The 23,349-nt window shown below is 36.3% G+C and overlaps 2 long non-coding RNA genes across 2 annotated transcripts in view; one reads left to right on the forward strand and one right to left on the reverse strand.

Annotated features, from left to right (window-relative positions):
* Positions 1-23,349, reverse strand: part of LOC113845258 (uncharacterized) — a 40,216-nt gene that overhangs the window by 12,113 nt on the left and 4,754 nt on the right. The window contains exon 2 of the long non-coding RNA XR_003500711.3: positions 23,249-23,297. This is a non-coding gene — a long non-coding RNA (uncharacterized lncRNA). The remainder of the gene's footprint in view (positions 1-23,248; positions 23,298-23,349) is intronic.
* LOC110351452 (uncharacterized) overlaps positions 11,621-23,349 on the forward strand; it is a 248,467-nt gene continuing 236,738 nt past the window's right edge. The window contains exon 1 of the long non-coding RNA XR_002398918.4: positions 11,621-11,806. This is a non-coding gene — a long non-coding RNA (uncharacterized lncRNA). The remainder of the gene's footprint in view (positions 11,807-23,349) is intronic.

The raw sequence follows: 23,349 nt of genomic DNA on the forward strand, positions 1-23,349 counted from the left end.
AAAACAGGGGCCTGTGCTAGACAGTAAAATCACTTGCTAGACAATAAAATCATTAACAATATTTAAGTTATATTCCTGGAAACTTTCTAGAGTATGAATTATACACTTCCAGATTCAGTGCAGAAAATTAAGAATATTTTTTTTAAATGTAGGGAAAGTTTTGCTTTGATTTTTTTTTAATTTTTACTTGGAAAAGATGCTACTATTTACATTTATGGGATGGAAACAGGCTGTCTTAATTCCTATCCTTCAAAATATTTTCAGTTGCATCTGTTTCTACTTTATGTTTAGGTCATATAAATTCTGCAGCCGTACAAACCATATCACTCTGGTAGAAGGTGAAGAAATCAGTTTATAGCACATTTTGTTGCGAGTTAGTTCTCTTGTCATAAGCCTTCTATACCAAAGCTCAGGCAAGGCTGGGGCACTTAGCCTGATCTTGTCTGGTCCCCAAGGCCCATGGGTAGCATGCAGCTGGTGGTTCTGGTGAGAATGGGCAGTGAGGTCTCTTGTTGCCCTCAGATCCCTGACATCTGATCAGATGATTTGAGGTAAATTTATTATATTTCACATCAATTTGTCTCCTGATTTCCTGTTAGCTAATCTTCATCTTTGAGCACATCTTCTTCTGGACACACATTGTTCCAGTCAATCTTCTTTGTCAGCACTGTCACTATCATGCATGCTTCATACATTCCCTTTGGGTGCAATATTCTGGCTTATCTCAATTCAGCAGAAACAAATATTTCAAGCTCAGACATGCAAGGACATTTTCACTCCAGGGTATCAAAGATGTAGGTTTTACTTGAACCAATGACAGCAAATGAAAGTGAAGGTGTCCTAAGGTGATCCTTAAAACAGAGAGTCTGAATTATAATGTTCTTCATTTCCTTTACCTTTTCTTTTCCTTTCTGTTTCTTAGTAGTAACAGGCAATCTCTTATCACAGGAATTTGTCATTTATTTGTTTATTGTGTTGTAACTGTATAATGATGGAGGATGATAAGTAATGTGGAGGTACTAACTTCCACATTAGAAATAGCAAGATGTATTAGGAAAAGCTCTTAGCCCAAACAACAATCGTTGAATGCAGCCATAAGCGAAATATAAAAATAGGTCTTCTGAAAGTGCAGTTTAGGAATTAAATTAGTTTGCCAGTAAGAGCTTACCAGCTGTATAATGACTGATGCAAATTAACCTTCACATTATTTTAGGTAAATTTATTCCTTTACACCACCATGTGAGTGAAACCACCAATACTCTACGCTGAATGAGAGGACAAATAGCTTCTTTATTTTTCTCCTCAAGAACTATCACACTCGTATACTTCCTTGGAAAAGTTATAAAACAAAGAGATTAGAGATGTTTTCTAATATGTTTAGCCATCTAACATCCTCCTGGTGCCTGTCTTTCACTTTTACATGAAAGAACATTCTGCTTCTGCTTCCCAGCAGTGTTGCATTTTTTCTCTTGAGCACTAATCTCAATCTGGTGGGAAAGAAGATTGAAGTGTGGTCATTTTTTTTCTTCCTTCTAAACTCTTTGCCAAAGGTTTATGGAGTGGTAAGATGTCTGATCTCCATTTTTATTCTAATTCTTTGGCCATTGCTCAAACCCTGGCTTCAATCATGTTCTCTATATAATGATTATTATATTCATCTCGTGCAATGTTTTGAGCCTTCAACATTCATACAGATGTACTGCCCTTGCTACTCTATCACCAGATAATGAACTTTTCCTTATTATCTGTACTTAGGATTTTTCCATGAATTTCCAGTTGTGTTGGCACTTCCCATGGAGATGCTCAGAACATTAAGTACTATGGCAGCGCTGTTGATTTTTTCTAAAGACTCTAATCTTCTTTCAGGAGCTGAATAATGTTTAAACACATTTTTTTCTCTGTTGTGATTTTTATTACAGAATTCCTGTCTTTGTTGTTTGAGTTTCAATTGACTCCATTGCTTTTCAAATCCCTCCAGCCTTCCCTCAATTTTATTTACCTTAGTCTCAAAGGAGGCTGTGGAAGCTTGAAGGTTATCGATTTTTAAATGAAGAGATTGAAGAAGTTCTTTTACTAAGGTGTCTTGTAAAGTGTTTCAAGGTGGAGAGGCTGTGCTAGGCATGGAAGATGATGTCTGCAGGGTGGGCTCACTTGACCCATCATGCAACAGGTTTTATTTTATCTGCATGCTTCTTTCAGACAACTTCTGGCACATTGTTGTTTAGTTGTCTGTTTCAAACAATGTCAAAACACTTGAGGAGACTTATCATCAGGGTTTCAAAGACAATGGTGGGTTTTTAGGCTTGTGAGTATGTAATAGGAGCTATAACCTCTGCAGCAAACCCATCAAATGATCCATGTTGTTAAAGTACTACATAAAGCCATTCTCATCGTCAAGTGCTTTGTGTCAGGGTGGCTTTGCACAGCCTTCTTTTGTCTGTCTGGGGTCTTAATGAGACACTGGGCAAGTGAGATCACAACCCTTCCACTCCTTCAGAACGAGAGTGGGAAAAGGAAGGGAAACACAGAATAATATATGGGAGTACAGCGAAAGGAAAAGAAATGCCTTCATTAATAAGGAGTTTCACAACAAATAAATTTGAAGCAGGTGAAGTTGCTCTTCTTTTCCAAATTAAAAAAATTGTGATAGAAACATAGCCCATTCATTTAAAAGCAAGCCATTATTTTTCTCCTTTTACTTTTTCCTGCTAGTCAGATTTGGGGTTTGAATCAGGATCCTCTGGGTCGAAACCCCTCTTCAACTAATGATTGGCTCTGAAAGAGGGAATGAAGAATTTCAAGTAGGGTACAGAAATCCCAAACTGAACATCCAGAGTACTGAACAGAAATCCTGAACACCGTAGATACTAGGGAGATTTAGTTTGGGGAGCAAATATTATGATATTATTTGTTAATATCATAATATTATTTTGATGATATTGGGGAGTAAATATTATTTATTTTGAACATATTGGTGATAAACTAAGATTGTTTGGAGAATTCTTTTTTTTACTATGAAGTTCTGAATGTTCTCTGAAACAAAAAGGAGGACAAAATTCAGCACATTTCAGGTTCAACTTGACACTTTAGAAGGTAATAGTGATTGTTTTCTCATAATACCAACAATTTGTAAGAGACAATAATAATTTAATTTTTATTTTATTTTCATCCAATGTTGAATACATATTTTAGCTTCAAAATAATGTTTTAAAGTTTCCTTAAAAAGAAAAAAATCAGATTCTGCAGCAGAGCTTTATTGAAATTATTGCTTATAATCTCTATAATGCCTTAAATAATTCTACCTACTTCTTTCTCCCAATAAAATATTTTCGATCAAAGTAGTATTAATAAATGCTAATAACAGGATGAGCAAAGTTAGTCATCTGTCTGTAAGGGTCTTTGATTCTATACGTTTTTTTTTGCCACTGAAGACTGCAGAAATGTCTCTTCCACCTGGCACAACATGCAAATAGCTCCACTGAGTTCAATATGCAGCATTTACCTGCATATTGAATATGCAGCATTTACCTGCATACCAGCATTTACCTTACATGCTCTGTGTATCATGCTATCAAGCTTTAGAACATGGTGATTATTTGAGTAGTAAATGCAACACTTGTGACTTACAATATTACATGTAACAACAACATTCTCAGCTATTAAATTAAATGCCTTTTTTCATTGCTGAGAACAGCAATGCTGGAAGTTTTCTGAAGCTCTTAAAATGGTAGAGGATGAGAATGTTTTTACTCTGAAGTAATTGGTTCAAAGCACACTTGTAAGGCTGTAAGATGGAACTTTCAAAGCAGCATGGTGAAGTTAGATGCTAGACTCTCACTGGGTTCAGTATGGTTATCTGGAGAACTGGATTTAAGAATATCCTTGGAGAAAAGAAATTCAGTAGGTTTACATGGAATCAGCCTGACAGTTTCTGAACTTCCTTTTAACATGGAAGGAGGAATTTGTTAACACTTGTTCTTATTTTGTGCATCTTAATCTTTTATTCCCAATTTAGCAACAGTAGGAAAAGGTCCTGAGTTACTCATAAACGTCTTTTTTACCTTGGAAAAAAAACTGGTCTTGTAATATATAAGAAAGTTAACACACACGACAGTGAGATTTCTGGGCATAATATGTAATTCTGAAAAGCACAATTTTCTCATTACATTTATTGGTACCAGTCATGTCTGTTTGTCTGCCTTTCTGAGAAGGAAACTGTTCATTTAGCAGGACTGGTATATCTGCAGCTTGGAAATCACCATAATGGCATAAGCTGCTAGTTTTCCATACCTCATCTGATAGCATGCAGAAGTATACTAACTGCATTTTTTATTTCCACTACATCTTATCCATCTCTTATTCTAGGGAAGGTGATTTACAGCATCAGTTTGATTCTAGAAGTAATCTAGTCCCTTAGAATAATCTAGGTTGGAAAAGATCTTCAAGATCACCAAGTCTAACTACCTACCTGACCTACTCAGTTCTATCACTAAACCATGTCCCTTAGTGCCACATTCATGCATCTCTTCTATTCCTCCAGGTATTGGGACTCCTCCACCTCCCCGGGCAGCCTGTTCTGATGCTTGACCACCCTCTCCATAAATACAATTCTGATATCCAATCTAAACCTTCCTTGATGAACTTGAGTCCATTTCCTCATGTACTGTCACTTGTCGTCTGAGAATAGAGACAGATACTCCTCACTACAACCTTTTTTTTCAGGTAACTGTAGAAAGCAAAGAGGTCTCCCCTCAGCTTCCTTTTGTCCAGACTACACAAAAGGAGATACCTCAGCTGCTTCCCATAAGTCTTGGTTTCCAGAACCTTCACCAGCTTTCTTGATCTTCTCCGCACATGCTCTAGCAACTCACTAGCCTTGTAGTGAGGGGCCTCAAACTCAACCCAATCTTCAAGGTGCTGTCTCATCAGTGCTGTATACAAGGGGACAGCCATGCCTCTGGTCCTGCTGGCCACACAATTTCTGATGTAGGCCTGGATGCCATTGGCCTTCTTAACCACCTGGGCACACCGCTGGTTCACTTTCAGGCAGCTGTCTACCAGCACCCCCAGGTCCCTTTCTGCTGGGCAGCTTTCCAGACGCTCTTACCCCAGCCTGTACCCACTTAATGGGGTGGTTGTGACCCAAGTGCGGCACCTCGCACTTACTCTTCTTGAACATGATGTGACTGGCCTCAGCCCATCGAGCCAGCCTGTCTGGATCTGCAAAACCTTCCTACCCTCAAGCAGATCAACAGCCCTTCCTAATTTAGAATAACCTGCAAATTTACTGAGGGTGCACTTGATTCCCTCATCTGTTTTAAAGTCCTCTACCTATTAGAAGAATTCTGTGTATAAATATGTGCGTGTGTTTATGTATATGTGAGTAGGATAGATGTTTTCTGCTTAACAATTCTTTCTTTCTCTTTATGCAGCCAGATTTGTCCCATTCTGTTGCACAACATAAATACAATATGTCAGATTCTGCAGTCTGTATTGTTTTCCAGGATAGACTGGAGATTGTGTTCCATGGCTTTTTTTGCTGTGCCTGAATAAAAGCCAGGATGTTATTGCATCATTTTATATCAAATTATGTTGTCATATAATGATATAATTGCCAAACACAAGCAGATGCAATGGTTATAGTACAATAAAATGTCACAACTGAGAACACTTTGTGTTTTCATTTAGAAGTTTGTTTTTCAATATGAAAGTTTCTAACACAGTTGGGATGTGCATTTCAAGATGTCTATATTTGTTTTCTACTAATGGGGCTTTATTTAGGTTTCAGAATTAAGAAAAAAAAAATGTAGAAGGTACATATGTTGTGCTAAGGTCTGCCCTGTTCAGCAAGCACTTCGATGGTGAAAGTACTCAGTGAGTACTGTCTTGGGGGAGATGCTGGCATGAGTTACTTACAGACATACTTTGTGTAAAGCTAATCACCCTCTCCACTCTAAACTACATTTTCATTAGTCAAGTTGATCTTTATTGACAAAGAAATATGTGGTGCATTACAACAAATTAAACTATATGAAATGCAAAACTATAATGAGAATTTATTTATTTTTTAAGTGTATGGAAAGAAGATTGCAAAAGCAAATGTCAGGTCCACATATAGAGGTCCACATATTCCTCTATACAGTTATTATTTAAGTATAAGGCTTAAATTAATATTTCCTTTTAATTTGCTTTCTAATTATTTATTTTCTTTTAATTGATGCCACTGTGAGTGACATTTAAAAAAAATAAATTGAATTTACAGACGTTTTAGTGAATAAGATCTTTTGAAAAAAATTTCTCCCCCATCCTGGCTGCATTCATTACAGGCAAATCAATGAAAATTGATAAACCCATGATGGAAAAAAAAAAGAATGTATTTGTATTCATTACAAAGGATTGGAGATAATAATAAAATGAAATGTTGTTATAGTGAGATATAAACCCAACCTAAGGAATTGTTCAATATGTGAATAGCTAGATACATTTCATTACTGTGATATGGAGCAGCTTGATAGTGGAAGCCAATAATTTAAAAAGTCTTGAGCACAGGGTTATGCTGACTATACAGTTCAATACGTTAATTGACAATAAATCCTGCTTGCCTATAAAAAGCACTTCACTAGTCATTTTCAAGATGGTCATGATTTTTTATGATGCGGAACTTTTAATTTACAGGGATGATAAAAATAGATTTACTTTCAGCCACTTGTATTTGATTTAATTACCTAATCAACTATAAATCATCTACTATTGAAAAAGTAATTTAACGGAGATGATATTTTGTCTTTTTTTTTTTTTTTTTTCTAAAATAGAAAAGGGTCTTCTGTAAAGGAAGCTGAGATAGGATTTAGAGAAATTACAAATTCTATCCTTTTTAAGAAAGGGTTAGCAGTTCAAAGCCAAGATGCTTGGTTTTACTGAATAAAGGCCTCAATTTTTGAAAGACTTGTTTATAGTTATTTAATTTCCTGTTAGTAAAAGAGCTGTACAGCAAAAGACTAACTATGGATATTAGTGATCTGAAACAGGCATTGTATGATGGAACTTTTCTCTGTCAAAGATCTGTTAGAGCTAATAGCACACCATATGTCTAGTGGCCAATGAACATATAGCATGACTGTGAACAAAGGAACAACTGTGCCATCACCACGTGAGGAAGAGAGAAACCAGTGTGATTTTAAGTCGGAATCAGAGTGGCTTGATAGAAGATTGTGAGGCTTTATTTTGTGAATTATACTGTAATTTTTAGTTTCTAGATGAAAAACAGGGTAAGATTTCCTATATTTTAATGGCTATTTCACAAAAAAAAAAAAGAAGTAATACGTAAAAAAAAGTCATTAAAAATAGAAGAAAAATGTAGATTTAAAAACAAACAATCAAAAAAAAACAATGATGCTTTGAAAGAAGAAGGATGAGATTTTATAAATGGAAGGTTACAATATTTAGTAGTTTCTATGTACAGTTTCTATGTTTAAAGAGACAAACTGTATACTGGGAATGAAAATAATTCATCCTATAATACATAGATTCCCAATGTCTCTCTTGAAAAACATTATTTATTTCTTAAATTCCATTAACAAGTGTGGGTATAGCATCCCCCAGACTATATAACATGAAGCTGATAGTACTCTAGACAGGAGATGGTCCAGGTGAAGAGCTTGTGAAATATTTTCAGAGAGGAATTTTGGTCAGCTGGATTACAGAACAAGAATTGATTTTAAATGTGAGTGGCTGAGGGAGCTGGGCTTGTTCAGCCTGGAGAAAAGGAGGCTCAGGGGTGACCTTATCGCTCTTTACAGATACCTTAAAGGAGGCTGTAACGAGGTGGGGGTTGGTCTATTCTCCCATGTGCCTGGTGACAGGATGAGGGGGAATGGGCTAAAGTTGCATCAGGGGAGTTTTAGGTTGGATGTTAGGAAGAACTTCTTTACCGAAAGGGTTGTTAGACACTGGAACAGGCTGCCCAGGGAAGTGGTGGAGTCACCATCCCTGGAGGTCTTTAAAAGATGTTTAGATGTAGAGCTTAGGGATATGGTTTAGTGGGGACTGTTAGTGTTTCGTCAGAGGTTGGACTCGATGATCTTGAGGTCTCTTCCAACCTAGAAATTCTGTGATTCTGTATTCTTGTTTGACATTACTTTAAAAACAGATTAAAAAAAAAAAAAAAAAAAGCGCCCACCCAATCAACAAATTCACCAGATATATCTCCTATTGTCTGAGTATAGGGAAAATAAAAAAATAATAATAAATTTTTTTAGAAAAAGAAAGATTAAAAAAAAAATGTGAGTTACTGTTGGATTATGAAAATAATAAAAGCTAAGAAAGTACATAAAGCAAAGATAGGAATAGTCATGCCATTAACATTATGAATGAAGGAAAATCAATGCTAGAAAATATCTCCTTGCACATTCAGGTCACTTTATGAGTTGGGAATAAAGCCAGCTTCTGTAATAAGGGTAAAAGAATCATGTGAAATGATGAAAACTGGACTGGAAAGTGGAGATTTGAGACTTGATAACTAGAAAGCTTCATTAAATTTAAGGCAGAAAAAAAAAGTAAAGTATGTGTGTTAATAAAAATTTACATTGTTCTTACTTTTTTTAACAACAGCTTTTAAAAAAGCTGAAGAAATTGATATCTTGCATCCTATAACTCTTTTCATAGAAGATTTAGGAACCTTGCATTTTAATTTCCATAATCAAAGGTTTTTATTCTCATAAGTCCACTGTGTAATTTACAACCAACATGAAATTACATCCGCCCCATAAAATTCCTCAGAATTACCATAGGTAAATGAAAGTTGCCATACTGAGTTACACCGGTATCCCATTGTCAGATGAGGCTGGGATGAGGTACTTGGAAGACTGTATAAGAAAGCTTAAATGGGTTAATTCGGATATAGCTTACCCCCACAAAAAAATGTTTCTTTTTTGTAGTCAGTGAGAGGTTGGATTACACATTACTCTTGGACACATGGAGATAATGTTCTCCCCAACTGTTTGTGGCTTCTTTTTAACCCCTAGCAAATGAGTATTAGAATTTATGGGATTTTAGCACAGTTATTTAGTACAGCTACTCATATATGGCTTCTATTAGGGATGAGTTTTTGTATTACCAACCTTTTTGCACCTCTTATTGACAGTCTTATTGACTTATTTCAGGCTTGGCTCTGGATCTTAATTTTCTGAGTATAGATTTATGTCTTAGCAGGATACATTCATTGGCTGGGTTTTACTTCTGTATGGTTTTCCATGGTATAAGAAATTCTAAATTGAAGCCGTCCTGATGGTATGCTTTGTGTCTGTTGACTTGGAGATGGACATGGCCCCTTTCTAAAAACAAGTGAGGGCACAAATTGCAGTCACATCAGGCACCCCAGTATTTCCATTGAGTACAGGTGTAGATGGTGACTTAAACGGCCAGGACATGAATGGGAAGCGGCTCATCAGGGTGTGTCAGACTTACTGCACATGGACTTATGTATACATAGCTTATCTACAGTGACAACATGCCTTCAGTTGCTGGAAACTTGGCATGATAGAAACATACAAAGTTGATGTAAAATTGTTACACTGGATAATGCTAATGGGAAAGTGAAAATGTGCAGAATGTAGAGAGTATTTTTCTCTTCTTTCTAATTGTGTGTAGATACTATTCCTGTAGTTGCTTTATTCTTCTGTGAGTCAGGAGTAATTCTGGTATTGGTTTGTTCCAGGGAAACTCAAGGTTATGAGCTGAGGCCCATTTGACAAGCATATGAACCGGTAATTAAGTTCCTGAGTATTTTCTAGTGGAAAAAGAATGAGTTTCCAAGACCATTCTCTTAAGTGTGGTTCAACTACCTTTTGGCCTAGACTGTCATCTAGATAAGAGAAATCAAGCACAAATGACACAAGTATTTTTAGAAATGACAGAGCCTACTTTCAAATTACTGGCAGAAAGGAAAAGACAATGCCACCTCTTTTGTAGGTTCAGACAAAGTTATCTGTATTAATTTTTCTGGTTTATCTGTTAGCTCCCTGGGAGCTCTTGTCCAAAAGCAGATCACTGCCAAGTAGGATATCTTAGACAAATCACTTTCTTTACATACAGTAACTTTTGTATTAACTAGCATACAGTCTCTGAAAGGTAAAGGATACAGAGATACAGTCAATCAAAAGTAGTAGAAAATAAGATGCAATAAGAGGAGAGCATATATTTTTGATGTTCAGACTACCCAGAACTTGAGAGAGTTTATGACATGCTCTCCTGGGTCCATTTTAACCACTATTTTAACCTTTTGAACTTCTGTATATGAATATTTCTGTAAGATTTAACATGTTTCCCTGTGCCTGACCTCACAGTGCAGGGCAACTGCTTGCCCTTCCAGGAAACGAATGCAAAGTGTGTAGCCTGTGAATTGTGGCTATATAGTTCTCATAGCATTGGTAACTTCATGATCAACTTCAGAACTCTCTTCACCCATCAGTGCTTATTTTACACGTGCATGCTTTATCAGGTTAGATGTTTTAAACACAACATTCTGATTAAATATATCCTGCTCAAATAACTCAAGAAAGTAAGAATAGCAGGGAACAGCAGAAAGAGCAGAGAACATGGAATCTGTAATTACTTTGACTTTTGATGTATCCAGAGGCAATTTTTTTTTTAAATACTCCTTCTCTTCCCACATATGCTATGAAGTCAGTAGTTGTATTGTCTTAAAACTGATGTTGGTGGAAAAAAAAAACAACACGTAATATGTAACAAGGTATAACTGAGTCCTCAGATGTTAAGATCTGTGCATTAGAAAATCAACTCTTCTTCCCCTGTGTTCAAGGACCACTACTCACAGTTATATCAAAGGTATGACAGACATTTGCATTTACCTTTATTTCTATCCTTCTTCCCATCAGAAACTTACCAAACATATCCTTATTACATGTTCTTAGGCAGAAGTATCACAGATGGACTCAAAGAGCTTCCTCGAACAAGTGTAGGTCCCAACATCTTTTTAACTGTATGTTTTCTGGTATTTTATCTTTAAAAGACTCTCTGATCTATAGACTGTGAATAACGTTGAGCATCTGCTGCTTCCACAGAACTAAGGCAGAATTTTGCCATGAGTTTTACTGAGAACTGAGTGCATTCTGACCACAGGATTTTTATTTTTTTTTAGGCATGCCAAATGGATAATTGGCATTTGTTCTAACATAATAAACAACAAAGCTTCAAACAAAGAAGCAATTGTAAGAATTACTTAGAAGCTGTTGATACTAACAACAGGACTGAAAGAAAGATCCTCTTCATTACTACAAGAAGCTATTGATAGACTTCAAATAAAGTCAGTAATTCCTGAAGGCACTAAGTAAAAGCTGTAACTTCCTTCTGTTATTACTGCAAATCCAAGTATAAATTGGGAATTGACCCAGACAGCTGTTGTTTTAACCTCTCCATCTCTAAAAGGTGTAACTTTTTTTTATTCACTCAATGTTTGCTAAAAATGTTGATTTATTTTTGTTTTATATAATGATCAAGATAGTCTCTGAACAATCATTTAAATTGTTTTCAGGTTTCTGATGTAGTTCTCTAGTACAGATTCCTTAATTCCCTCTCCCAGAGCAGGTTTGTGTGCATCACATCTGCAGTGTTCCTAATGAGTTGCTAATGAGGCTTTGTAAATGTGGAGGCACAGCCAATGAGGTGGTGGTGCTGTGAGGCTGATGCACTATCTAGAGCTTTTTTGGAGGTACCATTTGTAAGAGTCTCCCTACACTTAACAAGCATGTTTTCCCATGTAACTCTAAAGCCCTGAACTTTGAGAGAGGTAAGAAAGACTCCTGGCTCTTCTTGGATGCTTTCTTTTTTTTTTTTTTTTAAAATATCTATAATTGATTATCACTGCTTTGTATACCCTACTTAGACTAGGAGTCTTCAATTTTGCATTTCTAAGTTCCTTAGCTCAAAAGAGGGGGAAAAAATTGTCACCCAACAGTAAGAGAACAGTTGATATACCAAAATTAGTCTCGCATTCAAAATTGACGAGGATCACATTTTGAATTGGTAACAGATGGAGAAATACCGAGTTTTGCCTTAGTGTCTATAATGCTTCTTATGCTGGAATGTGTTTTTATTTCTTGCATAGTTCACTTGAATCTTATAATTCTAGCAAAATCCACCATAAATGATAAATCATTTTTTCTGATTAGTCATATTATATTAATATAGTCCACTTAGTTTGAGGTATCTTTTTTAACTAAAAATAGGAAAAAGAATGCTACTGAAGAGAGTAGTTAGTGAACGCTCTACTACTCAAGAAAATTAGTAAGACTGAAAGCCTAAAGAAGTGAATAGTTGTTGCACTTGTATTGATTACCTTAACCATTTTGGATAAAATTAACCTTTTGGTATGTATCTCATATGGAAAACGTGGGAAACTACATTGCTCTGAGAACAGTGTACAGTAAGTTGTCATTACAGAACATGGCCATGGACCATTATTCAACATTTCTGCAAGTTAAGAAATAATTTTAATATGCTTTTCTTTACTGCTTAAGCTGCTTACTTACCAAGTCCAATCTTCTTTCTAAAAGAGACTCTTTATTTGTGAAAGTATTTATACAAAGAATATCAGCATTATTTTACAGTGACTTTCTAAAGAGCCAGACAAGTCTATTTGAAGCTTTTCTTTGGTATTAACTAGATATTTTATCATAAGTGAGCAAGGCGTTTCTGGTTCACTAGTCTTTATTGCTTTCTTGAATGCACTTCAACCTCATTCACAGTTCAAGTCTATATAATCCTTATGCTTTTCATACTTTTAAATCCTCCACAGTGTTTTCTGTATATCTGACTCTGCTAATATCCACAGAACTTGGGTCTTAAAGCACTCTCCTGAGTTAGCATAATTCTGCACTGAGAGTAAAATACACATTTTCAACAATCTCTTTACTGCTTAAAAACAAGGGCAATGTTATCTTCAATGCCAACATCCTCAAACCTCACTTTTCCCTTTTGTAGCCCCAGATCTCATCCTTACAATGAAAATATGAACTATAGCTTGTTCATTCATTTATTATTATTCTGAACACGAGTTATAAATCTGCTGTCCAATTGTGTCACCCATTTTTTGATTTGAGTATGCTGTCAGTATGCCTTTATGGCTCTTGCTTGATATTACTTTAATCTCCCCACACACACACTTTCTTCTTGAATTTTACATGAAACGTTAAAAGATAATTGGTCTTGTGCAAATATGCAACAAACTTAATTGAAAAAGAAAAAAGAAAGAAAGAGGAAAAAAAAAAAAAAGCAGTTTGTAGTTACTTTCCTGCCTTGCTAAAGTTTGTCTATCCTAATTGCAAAACAATTTAAATGATTTTACTTGTATTAAATAGTCAAGCTATCCACAGAAAACAGGCTTGTTTTTTTTTTTGTTGTTTTTGTTTGTTTGTTTTAAAAATGTAAGACAGTCGAAAAGATTTGGCTTGAGCTACTGCAGAGTAGTCTTGTTTTTTTTGAGACACTTGATTTGCAGTCATTACAAATGAGAATGTGAGTTCAAGATGAACTGCTGTGGGTTGCTAAAGTAATTGCAGAACAAAGGCATGTTCTCTGCTCAGTTCTCACAAGTTGAGGTGTCTGTTCATCTGTCAGTTCTCTTTCCTTGGTTCACCGTTTGTTTTTATAGAAGCCCATTCAGTTTCAGGGAACATAATCAGAAAGTAGACGGGTCTTTTCTTTTGCTATGCAAAATGTTTGGCAAATCATTCACCCACCATCCCTCATTCCCTATTTAAGGTCAAAATGCTGTGTGAAAGTGGGAAAACCTACTAGATTGATTTATAAAGCTAAAAAGAAGAGGTTTTCTGACTAGACTGAGCAACAGCTGTGTCCCTCAGGCTATGCTATTTCCATCCCGAAAGCACAGGGATGGAAAGAAGGATGTTTAGACCCATAAAAATTCTTTCAGCAACAGTATCTACACATTTCCTTCCCACTCAAAGAATTTTAGTATGCTGCAGTGGCCTTTATTGTTTAAAAATCTTTTTTTTTTTTTTTTTTTTTGTGATATTTATCCTCCCTGTTATGGTATTTCTTCTGGGGGCTTCAGTATGACATTGACTATGTTGATGGACCTGTCTTTTAATACCTACTAACCTGTTCTTTCTCATTCCTCTCTCTTTGAAAATTCCTTGGTTTAAAGGATAGGTTTCAGGTCCATCTGAGTTCAAAGTGTGCTATAGTTTTTCTTGTCAAGCTTCACTCAACAAAGGATGAAGGCACACAAGCTTAACAGGTTGTTGGTTTTGTGGTATCATATGGTTTTCATGTTGTAAAATTACATTTCATAGTCTTAATTGTTACCAAGAGTAAAATCATGTGGTCTGCTAATTATGAAGAGCAGGAAATATTTGAGTAAATGTGGGTTTTGAAGTTCTCATACTACATGGATAAGAAGGCAGGGCCTTCCTTTCTGTAGGCATAAGACTTTGGTTTGGTCTGTATTTGATTTCAGCCATGAATACTTTTAGCCATAAATACTCTGAGATGCTTTAAAGGAATATAAGCTCGAAAAACGTGACGAGATATATAATGCCACAGTGTTCGCAAGGGTAGAATCTACTTAGAAAGTCAACGCTGTTTACTCATCTATTATGGTATAGATTTTGCCATCACTTTTCTGTCCCTGTCTTCAAGTCTTTGTCAAAATGAAGGAGCTGTTTACTGTAAATATATTCATATATCATATTAGGGAGAAATAGATATTCCATAGCAAGAGTGGAAAAAGGAAGAAAAGTCATGCAGTTGTTTAAAGGTTGCCAAAGACATTTTTCTATCATTTTCTGAGGTACTTTAACAACAACAAAAATTCCTTTCTCAACTCTAACTAGTTAAAGAAAGCAGTGACCAGTAACTATAACCAGTAAATAAAACTATTGGGGGGAGGGGGAGGAGGTGGAAGAGGGTTGAGGAGGAAGATGGTTCTCCTTTCTAACGCAGCAACTGAAATCAACATGAAAGTTATAGATCAAACAGCCTATTCCCATTCTCCTTCTTACCCTCAGTGCTTCAACCTTTTCTATAATGTACCTTTACTTAGCAGACTGAAAAATAAGAGGTATTTTGAATAACCAGAGAATGAAATCCATGTCATGCATGTCGTTTTCTCCTGTGTTTTCCTATATATGAAGTGGTAATATTTTTATATTTGCTTATGAGAAGATTACTGACTGCTGCACTACCCTTTCAGTGAAAACTGAAATATTGGAATTGTTTATTGTTAGTTAAAGAAAACTTTAGTTCATTTTTCAGACCACTTAAGGGTATCATTGAAAAAGAGACTATTTTTCTTCAGTCAATTTTTTTTTTTCATAGATTTCACAACAGTGTAGATTTGTTTAATTCCAATATGGTTACAAAGTTACAAAGAAGTGAATGCAATAAAATATCTTAATTGTTCCACACTTTCAGGCAGTAGGATTGATCATGTGTTTGTGTATCACCTGCTCTCCTTAATAGCCACTAGCTGGAGGAGAGACATACATGTTTTATAAGCCACCTGTACAAATGCAAGGCTATCAAATTGCCTTCTGTTGAGACTATGTCACATTTAGATTCAAAAAACAAAGAGTATAGTTTGAAATGGATTCTTTATACAGCCAATGGTATACTTCTACCTTTTTACAACAGCATGTAAAGTTTTCACAACAATCCCCCACACTACAAGCATGAATGCTCTTCAGTTTTGTGTTGGCTCTGGAGACCAGAAGGGCTTGGGCAGGACTGTATTTTTGGGCAGAAGTACGTGGTGGGAGGTGGAGAGAAGGCAACATTCTCTTTTACCATTTCTCTGCTGTGCAGGAGGAGGAATTTGGCAGTAGGAGAAAATCACCTTCCTATGACCCACAGGAATTCACACTAGTTCAGCAACAAAGCCTGGTCCTAAAATTAAAAGTAGATCTGGCTAGAATTCTATTAATTTTGCTAAAAGTCCACTGGTGGTGTGTGCGTCCAGCTGTCTGTCCAATCCTTTAAATGCAACAGTGAAGCATTTGGCTTTTCTTTAAAATATCTAAAGATGGTGTTTTCATTATTGATTACATGAATTAGCAGTTAGCATTCTGCTGTGGTCTAGCAAATCTTGAGTCTGCTGTTCTGTATCATAAAATAATGCAGAAAATCTGGGAATATTGGTACATTTTAGTCTTAGAGAAACAATGTATTTTTTTCTTAATTTTTTTTTCCTGTATATACTATTACTTGCAGTTATATACGTAATGAATGATATGAAAAAAATTAAGTATGGAGCACTTTCCTTTATAGTTATTACAGTTATATTTTCTGTTAAAAAATAATCTGTAGTGTAATGCAAAAGGATTTGCAAGACTTACCATTGTGAATTCATGAAGAGGGAGAAAAAATATATCATTGAATGATTTGATCAGCTTTCTGTGCTTTCCAGCCTTCCACCAGTAAGGTGCTGATCTAACTAGTGGCTCAGGTGTTGATCACAAGACAAGTGGGGTGGGAAATATTTTCAGTGACATAATTGACTTTGCATTGAGTTGGATTTTACGTGTAGTCTGACATGAAAAACAGATTCAGAGAAGTTACTCCTTGAACTGACTGCCTGTGTAAACATGTTGAATTCTAGATCACTGCAAAACAGTTCATAAAGAATTTAGGAAGCCAAAACATATCAAGTACATTAAAGTAGTTTAACAAAGCAGCAACAAAAGTGTCAGTCAAGATTTCAGCATCCTTCTTGAATAAGACAGGGTGAACTTAATGAGTGACTTCAAGGGGTAATATGATCATTACATCCTGAAAGTGAATAGTTTTGCCTGATGGAGATTAATTCAGAATCTGGAATTACACCAGAGTTCTAGGAATTAACAATTAGCTGTGTAAAAAAGATTCATCTGCCTTAGATGAAGAAACCATTAGTTCTTTGAAAATGTCTGGTGTCTAAGACGACTGTTAATAAGGAGACCTTAATGGAAGATAAATTAGTTTTTCTGAGAACAGCAGAAGATGAACTCCAGTTTCATACACTTTTTTGCATCTTAAGTACCCTGCATGCCTCTACTTCAGACCCATTTCATGTGTGCATTCTTGTATTACAAGCTCATCTTCCAGTTCCCTCCAACACCTTCCCTGCAGCTCCCTCAGGGACCTGCTCACGTCCCAAGTGTTCCCCCTGCCAAGTCTTTGTCTCTTCTCTGTGCTCTGACTGAACCCTGACTCAGCCCCTGCTCCTCTGCAGCGTTGCAGTCAGCCACTGCTGTGAAAAGCATCGTGTGTTTTGGCTAATCTGGGACTTCGTGGGTATCAACTGGCAAGCCAGCTACTGCTGACAAAGATGAACTGTCTTTCCTTTGACAGGATGTAGCAAATCCTCTTTCCTTTACCCAAACATCAAGCTTGGTAAAAAGTGATCAGGGAGGTACTGAAAATATCATATCTGGGGGGGGGGGGGGGAACATAGCTCAAGAATATATGGCGTCAAATACTGTCCTGTTCCTTTTGCTAGAGGAAACTCAGGTCCACCTTACTGGGTCTCAGCAGCTTGATGAAGGCCCGCAAACAGACAAAAAGAGTGAGCAAGTCCTGGCTGCAGCAACATTACACTTGGTACCATCTGTCACCAGTACCACAGTGCTAGCAACTTGCTGGGACCCAAGAAATAACAAGAAGTATTTAGGTTCACAGTCCTATTGTACTTCCTGACAGTGGAAAAACTGTTATAAACTCAAAAAACACATCCTTATAACCACTTTATGTTGAAGTGGCCTTTGGTAAGAGTACAAGACTACATATCTTCTGCTTTCCCTGAATAATTAGGCTGTTTCATGGGTATAGACTAGCTGCTCTGATGAAAGGATTATGGTGCTATATTTTTTTTGAGAGCTCAATATTTTTCCCCCATGATTCCAAATCAGGCAGGTGTGTGGGAGATTGTGTGAATTTCTGGTACATGTTCTTCACAGCAGCAACACTGGACCTGTTGTACATGCACCTGATGCCGAAGTATGTCCATAGATGTCAGCAGCAAACACGATAAGGCTCGTTTGAGCAATGTAACAAATCTGAATTTACAAAAACTTTGTCAGCAGAGGTTCTTTAAAGACTGTCAAGTTTATTCTAATAACTGGTCAAAAAAAAGAAATATAAAAGCATAGGCATAAATGCTAAAGTTTCATGCTGGAAGGAGGTTATTAATGAGGTCTCACAGGGCTCTGTGCTAAACTTTGTGCTGTGTATTTAGAGACATTTTCTCTGACAAAGTCTGGCTGATGTAAATTTATGCAGGGGAACTTAATCGATAGCAGACCTGGAAAAATTATAGGAGGACCACTTAATTCTGAGTTACTGGGAAATTCATTCAAAGTAATCTTTATGGAGAAGAAAGTAATTCTAACTTTATTTATGTCATTACGGGCTCCAAATTAAATATTTCCACTCACGAAAAACATCTTAAAGTCGATATAAATTGTTCTCATAGGACATGAAGTTAGTGCCAATCTGATGCCAAAACAATAAGTAGAGCGTTAGGAATCACTAGAAAATCAACAGAGAACTCAACAGAAAATACCCATATGAGGAAAGCCTAAATAAACAAGGACAGCTATAAAACTCTGAAAAGTTAACTGGGGGGAAATCTATATTGGATATCATCAATGTTCTGATCTAGGGTTTTTATACATTTTCTGTAATCAGACCAGAGTCTTGAAATTTTCCCTTAAATAAAAATGCTCAAATAAATCAAAGGTGGGAGGACAAGGCAAGAAACACATAAGAAAATCTTATCCCTATTCAGCTGTCAGATGATGTTGGGATTTGTGTGAATGGTTAAAGACTTCTTTTTCATTTCTGAAGTGAACCTAGAGCTCTGGCAGCCAGCACTTCCAGTGCTACAAAGCCAGAGTTGCTATCTGAGAACCAAATTTATGTGTTTTTTTTTTCCAAATGTTGGTTTAAATTTGTATATCTTTTCTGCCTCTAAATGCTGCAACATGTTAAAATTTGATATCACAAGCACATGAATACTGTGTTCTGTCCCTCCTAAGAAATTAAATTCTTTTTTTTTCTAAATATGAAATTATTAATTTTTTTTGCTCTATGGGAACTATTATATTTATTTTTATGAACTGAGTCTAGAAAGTCATGGTATGCCACTGTACAGAGTTAAATAATGAGAAAAGATACAGAATTTCAAACACAGAGACTTTGACCCACTTACTTCCATGGCAAACAATCACCTCTAAAAATATTTCTAACCTTTCTTTATAGTTGCAGGAGAAAAGGATAAGTGGTTAAAAGCATTTGAAGTATAAAGTAAAGTATTCACTGTAACAATATCCCTTATTCCCTTTCCCCTTCAGCAGCATTAAAACAAAATAAAAACAAAATCACAACATACATTTTTACTCATATTTTGATGAAACAGTGATGGTACTATTTGCTCTTTCCTGGGGAAAGAGCAAAAATAAGTTGGTAGAGGCCCACATATGCTGCTTCTATTAGAACTCGGTGTTCTTTCCTTGAAGAGAAGATGAGACAAATGCTTGCAAAAGAGGAGAAAAGAGCAGCACAGATTGTAAATACAACTTCTGTTTGTGATCTGGGTGTTTGCTTGCAGCTGTACTGGTGGGACTGACAAGCAAAGGGCATGCTCTCATCTGCCATTGCGGGACCCGGCTGGGAGGGCTATGGAATGAGGAAGCCAAGAGACATTGTATTTGTCAGGAAGAAATCCTTCCTGACACTGCTGTGGCCTCTCTTGTTTTTTTTTTTATTTATTATTATTTTTATTTTTTAGCACAAGCTGTGCGCTTACACTGTCAACTTTCCCTGACATTGCAAGCACATGAAAACTTTGCTCTTTACCTCTTATTGTGCTAGTGAATGTAGTTATACAGCAAAATGTCACCATTACCAGTTTGTGTTACTTGCAGGTGGTTTTATGCTCCATCTTCATTTGGAAAATGCTTTGCTGGCAGATATGTATTTCTCTCCATAAAACATTCCTAGAAATCTGAAAAATAGCAACCTGATCCATAGTGCTGTGTCTAGCTGACAGTGCAAAGAGGAGATTCTTGCACATGTTCATGCACTATGCATGAAATGCAATTACTCAACCCCAAATGTGATCAGGGCATTAGGCTCCTTGTGTGAAAATTTTTCTTATATCCTTAGTGATTCTTAGTGTCTTGTTTGATGACTTATAAATTAAGATGAGGGGAGTAGAGTGTCTTTAAAATAGGTTTGTTACTGCAAAACAAAGGGAAAGATGATTTGCCAGGCTGGAAATGGGTGAAGGGACATACAATAACATTTAAAGGCATCTAACAAAACATAGAAAAATACAAAATAATGTAAAACCAGAATAACCCTAGAGGAATAATGATATTCAGAAAGCCACAGTGAGTAGAAAATACTGGGTTTTCGTTTTTCCACTTCTGAGCCAACAAAACTGGATGTGAGCGAGGTACACCAAAGGGTTATTTTTACTGTTTTAATCACTCAGGTAAAAATTTAAAAAAATTAAACCACCTTACCATCCACACATAAGAGCTCACTATTCAATAACAACACCAACAAAACCTAAAGCATGTTGGGTCCCCTTATTTATGGATCTGTTGAGTCTGTGATTTCAGATTAATGGAATGAGCACAAAGTGCATACAGAACCCCTGGCTTCATACAGACTCTACTCTGTTTCATCTTGTCATGCTGACACCCTGAACTCCTCACTAACATCAACTCAGTAATTGCCTCTTTGACTACTGAATGGTCATTATGTCACATGGATCATATCTTCTCTATCAGCATGTCTTTGAGATTTTTTAGAAACAGATAATTTTAAAAGGAAGCTGTTATTCCAGCATCATAACACAGTTTGATCCTTTAATAAATACAAAGTTCATCTAAATAGATATGAAGAAATAGATTAAAATACTACTTTCAACAATTCCTAAATAAAACTAGAAAGAAACACCTTTTTTCCATGCCAGGTAGTTTAAAATGTCTGTGTCAAATGTGATGCTTAATAATACAGTCAGATAGCTGAAGCAAATTATGGCAAACCCAACTAAATTATGCTATTTAAACTTCTCTCTCAGATTCCAGGCACTAGGAAAATTTAATTCTATCAATATTATAAACAGAGAATTCAGGTTTAAGAAGAAATATGCCAGTATTTTATTGTCATCTTTAACGTTAACTAATAATTTTTTCACATCCAGATTCATAAATGAACTGTAATAAAACTAGGGTGTGCACATCAGTTGTAGCACAGAAGGTAGTAACTGCAAATCCTTGAAAACAATGCCTGCCTAACCAAAATATTATCAACACTTCAATGTCAGTAATATGACATACTGAAACATTATCCATCATATTCAAATAGCAACAACAGCAACAAAAATATTAATGCATATGGGTTTTAACCACATTTGTATTAGGTAACATATTGGATTTATATTGGTTGGGTTGACTTCAGTGAACGTTCAAACAAGTAATGGTGCTGCAACAGTAAGTTTTAAGTGACATTATAGGATGTTCATGAGAAGGTTAATGCAGAACTTGGAAGCCTGAGCGGTCACAGTGGAAGTCAGATGCCAAGAACAATTCACACTCAGAGGAGAATCAGAAACAACAGGATGAATATCCAATGCTCATAAGGCACACTGTTGGTGTCCAATTAATAGACTATAAATTGGAAAGAGTTTGGCAGATAATGCAGGGATGAATAAATTACAGGATTGTAAGATGTCAACAGACAAAATGGTAAATTAGTTAAATAGTTTCCTACTCCAAAATATTCACACAGCATTTTAAGTAAACAGTTGCTTACCAGGGCATCTCACATCCCAGAGACACAGCCTTCCCAAAAGCAGGTTTAGCAACTGCAACCAATCTAGCCCTGAACTTCATTTTAAGCCAAATTATTTCCAAAGACACTTAACTGGACCCAGAATTCCCTATCCATAAAATTAAATTTTGAGGGTTGTAGTGCTTTTGGTCAAGTTCTTGGAGGACAGTTGTCATCCCTGCCATGGCCAGTACCACAAGTAGCTTACACTGTTATTCACGTTGGCAGTCTCAGCAAAAGGGCTTCTTGAATATGCGGACACAAGGCATCCATTAATTGGGATTCTTGAGATGCATTTGCAATAAGGTAGTGTAGCAAGGGTTCTCACTGCTGGTCTCCTACCTTTTTTTTTATGTTGCAATGGAAATTTCCCTCTCTACACATTGTAATCTGTAAAACACTAAATCCCCTTCCCGTGCAGCAGTCTGCTTGCTTGCACATGCACTACCTTCCTGTGCAAACACAGAGCCTGTGGGGCTCTGAGCTCTAGCACAGGACTTGTAAATTTGGCAAATACAAACCTGCTACACTTGGGAATAGGAAATACCGCTAATCTGGGATTCCAGAAACTGTGTCAGTTTTCTGTTTCATTATGGATGCACTGTTTTGAAATCCATGAATGTACTTAAGGTCTATGAAGACAGGTGCATAAATAATTTTGAGGATTTGGTCCATAGCGTTTCTCTCTGCCATTCCCATATGTAATAGAGTGCAAGGGCATGGCCTTACCTCACGCTAGTACTGCAAGATACTTACTCTGCCAGTAGCCCCATGAATATCAAAGGATTTTTGTTGAGGATATGTGGTAGAAGGTCCACGGAGGAAGTACATAAATAGAAAAAGTAAATTGTGTCTTTTGTTGTGGGAATGAAATGCCAGGTTTATGTATGTGCGAGTATTTATTTCTGAAAAGCAATGAAGAAAACTACCAGACTGTTTGAGAAAGTAATTCCAAGCGGAGTAGCTAGTATACATAGTTATTCAAACTGAAGTTTAGATTGAACATGCAACTAAATATTTCCAAATGTGCCAAAAGCACAGGGTAATCTTCAATAAGCACTTATGGTCAGAACCTTGACTTTATATCTATTCCAGAAGAGAGTTACCAACATACTGTTGTTGCTGGCTGTGAAGTAGTGCAAGGGAGAAGTGTGGACTGAAAACAAAAGGGTACTTCATTCTGTAGTATGAAAATTGCTGTGCAGTCTGGGATCATAACCAAAAAAGCTATAACGGGTTTTCACTGTATTTCAAGGGGTCAGTAATCATAACTTCTCTCTTTTTAATGCAATTTGTAAATGGCTCCATCTACTACTGCTGACATGCCACTTGTACCTGCAGCACTAATGCTGCCATGATAATAGTTCAAATTTTCTGGAAGTGGCCTTACCTCTCAGTGACAGACGGGACTTGCTGAGTTCCAGGAAGGCTGGTTCACCCTGGAAAGATGTAGAAAGAAACAAATGTTATAGAAAACTTTTGAAAGAATGC

The sequence above is a fragment of the Anas platyrhynchos genome, chromosome 15 (genome assembly GCF_047663525.1).
Source record: "Anas platyrhynchos isolate ZD024472 breed Pekin duck chromosome 15, IASCAAS_PekinDuck_T2T, whole genome shotgun sequence".
Lineage (NCBI taxonomy): Eukaryota > Metazoa > Chordata > Aves > Anseriformes > Anatidae > Anas > Anas platyrhynchos.